The sequence below is a fragment of the Hipposideros armiger genome, unplaced genomic scaffold (genome assembly GCF_001890085.2).
Source record: "Hipposideros armiger isolate ML-2016 unplaced genomic scaffold, ASM189008v1 scaffold_467, whole genome shotgun sequence".
Classification (NCBI taxonomy): Eukaryota; Metazoa; Chordata; class Mammalia; order Chiroptera; family Hipposideridae; genus Hipposideros; species Hipposideros armiger.
The window spans coordinates 118,412-123,173 of NW_017731817.1; the positions used below are offsets into that span (position 1 = coordinate 118,412).

Below are 4,762 nucleotides of genomic sequence, written 5' to 3' on the forward strand. Positions count from 1 at the left end.
AAAAAAATAAAAAATTTAAAAAATGAAAGACACAACCCACAAATGTATAGTTTTTGTTTTGTTTTGTTTTGTTTTGTGTTATAGTCTCAACAGAGGCAGGTAAAGAGTAGAATACGTATCACTATAGAATGCTTTTGTGATAAAATAGGAGTTTCCATTTTGTGACTTGCTTAAAAAACAAAAAAGCTAAGCTTCAGCCCTAGTCTCTATTGAAAAAGAAAAAAAAAGCAAAACGGAGGAATGTGTCTGGAAAGTGGAGTGAATGCTGGCATCTTCCCTTGGCCCACTCAACCCCGTCACCATGGAGACTCCTGAAGGTGCCAGGAGTGACTCACGATTGCTGGGGACGCCTTAGAAATGGAAGCAGCGCCATGCACAGGGAGGAACTCGGTTTGTAGCCCTTGAAGAAGGAGCCTATGACTCTGAGGCCTGGGGTGTGGCACCGGGGGTGGAGGTTCTGCAGAGAAGGCCCTTCCTTCCTCAGGGCCTCACCACTAAGGGACACTGGCTCCCCGAGCAAAGGTCAGGAAAGGCTTTTCCCTGTTGGAGAAGCAGGGCCGTGCAGGCTCGAGGGGCAGGCTGCAGCGAGGCGGGGTCCGGGCCCTGGGGGGCTAGGGAGGTGGTTCTCAGAAGTAGTGAGCTGGGCGTGCTGCTGCATGTGTGAACCTCGCTGGTGCAAAATGGCCTTGGGTTTCATGTCCACCTGGCAGGGATGTGACACAGAGCCACAGGAAGGAGCTCAGAATACGAAGTCACTCTGCCTGGTTTTATCTGCTGAACATTTCTAGAATCATTATGCAATGAGCAGTGCTGGGAAAGCCGCCTGCCCAGGGCTGTGACCTGGGCTTTCTTTGGGAACCCACACAGGATACACACAGGTGTGACCAGTGCCATACACATGGGCGCTTCTCTCTCAAGGGCTTCGCCCATGTAGCAGGGTTCTCTGGCTCCTGGGCACAAAGTGTACTCTTAGGGCCAATGAGCACCCCGACTCAATAAGTACCACTCAACGATACTCCCCCAAGTGCCCTGTGCTCTCCCTGTCAGGGGGCTTGTCCTGGTTGTCTCCCTTCCACTGGCAGATGTGTCAGGCTGCACTGTCTCCCACTCACGGCACAGCCAAGCCCACCAGCCACAGTGGAAAACAGACTGACTTGTCAGTCAGGCGCGGCCTTGTCTCAGGCTGAACAGAAGCTCTGAGTATGATGCTCACGGGAATTTCCCAGTTTTGCCTCCACAGCACTTTTCAAAACCAGCATTCACCAGAATTCCAGCATCCAAAATGCATGGGAATTATCCCCTTTTTCCTCTGGAAGAGGAGAACCTTCTCTACCCTAAATCCACACCTTAAAAACTGCAGACCTGCTTAACCAGGAAAACAAATGAGAAATAGAGACCTGAGCGAAAGCTGCAGTCACCGCCTTCCAACTATTTATTCTGATTTCTCGACAAGCGAGTTAATTGCATGGGCCCCCGTGACAGACATTCCATACTAAAATTCATAGCTTTCTGCCAAAACAACATATTGTGTGCTGCTATATTTTCCACGTTGGAGCCTGGAGCTGACATGAGTCCTGAGCATCTTTGTGTGGGGAAAGGGAGATAGAAGGTGCAGAGACTACCATGGGGGCTCCAGGGGATCCCCACTGGCCTGGGAAGGAGAGCCACCAGGCTGTCCCCTACCCCTCACAGCAGCACCTGCTGCCTTTGCAGGGTTCCAGTTCAGTGGGAGTCCCAGGGGAGGGGAACAGGTGCTAGTTCTAAAGCATCCCCAGCGGGGACCCCCTGAGCCTGGGAAGGATTTGGGCTGCATGGCTGCCCCAGCACAGGCAGGTCCCCTCAAGTGGTCCTGTCTCATGGCTCTGTCCCATGAGCCTAGGCACAAGCGTAAGGGTCTTCTTGATAGCATGGTGCCCCTCCTCCTCACTGGCCCTCAGCGACCCAGCTGCAGCCTCGAGTGGTCTGGTGGGTTCCTCAGCCTTTCAGCAAAATTTCTCAGCTGCCTCCTATGCCTCCTAAGTGATGCTTCCCCTCTGAAATCTCTTTTCATGCTATGGATTTTTCATTCCTCTGTGCATTCCATCCACATGTCACGGTCCCTTAGCAGCCCCAGCCCCTGCCTGCAGGCCCCTTTTCTGGTCCCCTCGCCTTCAAGAAGCAGTGCACAGTGATGTTGATGCCAAAACCCCTGCTCTCCTCCCAGGGCTCAGGGCTTCCCCACACCCCCTTCTCCACTCTCTGAAGCATGTGCCCTCAGCAGGAGACAGGCCCAGAGAGGCGGCTTACTCCCAGAATGGGGCAGCCTGGAGTCTTTGTTTCCCCTGCAGGCCCCGAACATACACATAGCAATCAGCACAGGATGCCACCTGGCATGCACTGGCGGGAGGCAAGCCCGACTGCACCCCGCAGAGCCCCCCAGCTCACTCCCCAAACCCTGCCTCAGTTTCCCTTTCTGAAGGGCCCCCCTACACGATCTCATGTAGTGTTCTCCTCCACGGCCCAGGAGCACCTCATGCATCGCCTCCATCCGACAGCGAGGGACTTGATTCATGTTCTTCCTGCCACTCTCAGAAGCACCAGCTGGAGAAAGTCCTTTGGTTGTTGCAGGTGTTTGTTCTGGCTCCTTCATCAGACTGTCCACCTTTTGAAGATAGAACTACATCCTTTATTTCTTTGCTGGCTCCCAGAAAACTCCTTTCTGGGGCTTCCTCCCTCCACCTCCCTGTATGTACCATTGAACCTTTGATTTGGGGGTCTCAGTCCTCTGTGGTCTCTTTTCCCCTGAAGCTATACTCCCTCTGGGCAACCTCACTCATGCACAGTTGCTGCTATCACTTCCAAGCTGAAACTGTCCCCCATCAAGAATCCAAACCCACATGACTTTCTATTGGACCTCTCTACCCCAAGTTCTGAGAAGACAAATTCAGTATAAACAAATTATCTGTCCCCCAACCTGCTCTTTCTCTGGTGTCAGCTGTCTCGATTAGCCATTCCACTAGCCACCCAGTCACCCAGGAACCTGGGCTCACCCTAGACTCCTCCCTCCCATCATCACCACCGGGCCTGCCCGTCACCTAGGTGGGACCTTCCAAACAACACCAGGACATGAGCTGAGCACTTAAATTAGAACATTTCATTTAGTTCTCACCACAAACCTGTGTAGCCAGCACTATTTTAATCCCTATCTTAAAGATGACACTAAGGTTTAGAAGGTTAGGAAATTGGCCGCAGACCCCACAGGGAGTAAGTGTGACACTGAGATTCATAGGCACAGGAACATGCACGCCTCCTCCTGCAGCAGCCAGCAGCTGCTCTCCATATGGAGGGCCCAGGGCAGACAGAAGTGGCTGCATAAGGGAGAAAATGGAGGCTCTGAGCAGCCGGGGACCTGTCTGAGCACCCCCCTCACCCCGACCCCAGAGCCACCATCTTCTCAGTGTCTGCAGCACAAGCTGCCTTTGAGGGAACGGGGCTCCCGAGCACTGGATGGGGTCTCCTTCTGTTAAATGCCAACTGAGCTTCACATCTTTGCAAGTGGTGATTAGTCTAGCGATGATGATAAGCCGTTGTACTAAATTTCCATTGATTGAGAATTTTAAAAAAAAGAGTTTTAAGTTGCAGTATGAAAGATCTAAATTTAAAATTTAAAAAGCCCTTCCAGATCTGGAGAATCGGTAGACTTTGTATTCCCCTGCTGAGGGGGTCCATGCAATCTCTCTCTCTCTCTCTCTCTCTCTCTCTCTCTCTCTCTCTCTCTCTCTCTCTCTCTCTCTCTCATTCTCCTGGAAAACCATTAAAAATGGCTCAGAGACCTGGTCGAGTTGGAATGACTTTGGAGGGATCCAACATGAAGGCGGCCCTGCCGCTCCGCACCAGTGGTTGCTGTTGGCTGGTAGGATGTATTGGATTTGGTGCACGTCGTGTTTCGTGAAAACTCTGATTTCGGGCTTCCTTTGAAACATCAGTTGGTATGACAACCTGAGCTCTGTGTCCCAGTTGGCAATAACCCTTGTGGAGCAGGGTCAGCCGGCCTCCTTGGACGGCCGCCTACTCCAGCTGGCCTCTGGCCCTCTGGCCAGCTTAACTACTGATGCCACCTTGCTGGCCTCTTCAGGCATGTGCGTTGGTGACAGCAGATGACATTAGTAAGGTCAGCTTTTCAAATGTGCCCCTTTCCTCTTAGCCAAACCGGAGCTGTGCCGGACTGTGTTAGATAGCATCAGACGACAAGCCGAATTGCTTTCACAGGGGAAGGTCTGAGTCCCACACGCCTATTTTATTTCTCCATGAAAACATGACCAAATAAAGCTACGTACCTGCTTGCCTTGTGGGGAAATCAGAAGTATTCACCGGTGTTGAAGTACAAACTTGTTTCTCAGACTGGCCAACTTCGCTGCACCGAGTCACGTGCTGACTTCTACTAAATGAAAACTCCAGAGCAGGCTGGAGCCTGACAGATAGAGCCTAGCCAGCATGTACTCTGGAGCTAATCACAAGCCTGTTTACAGGAAAATGCTCTCATCTGCCTCCAGCAGCTCCAGCCACTCAGCCATGTGACAGCCGTCTTCAAAGTCAATTGCCTGTCATTTTGCTGATTTATGTTGAACAACTGTGAGGGCCCCTTGAGGTATTTGTAGTGAGCTTGATGGTTCCCGGCTTATAAAGGGGCAGTGGGCAGAGTGTTTCAGTTCAAATTCCCATCAAGACAGAATTTAAATCCCTAGCTCTGCTGCTTGCATTTAAAACGTGAGCCCTTGAGATT

General features: G+C 51.7%; 1 long non-coding RNA gene across 1 annotated transcript in view; it reads right to left on the reverse strand.

Moving 5' to 3' along the window:
* The window catches only part of LOC109395400 (uncharacterized), a 27,965-nt gene extending 23,480 nt beyond the window's left edge, over positions 1–4,485 (reverse strand). The window contains exons 1-2 of the long non-coding RNA XR_002126648.1: positions 4,317–4,485; positions 2,510–2,641 (exon numbers count right to left, since the gene is read on the reverse strand). This is a non-coding gene — a long non-coding RNA (uncharacterized LOC109395400). The remainder of the gene's footprint in view (positions 1–2,509; positions 2,642–4,316) is intronic.
* Between the last annotated feature and the right edge of the window lie 277 nt (positions 4,486–4,762).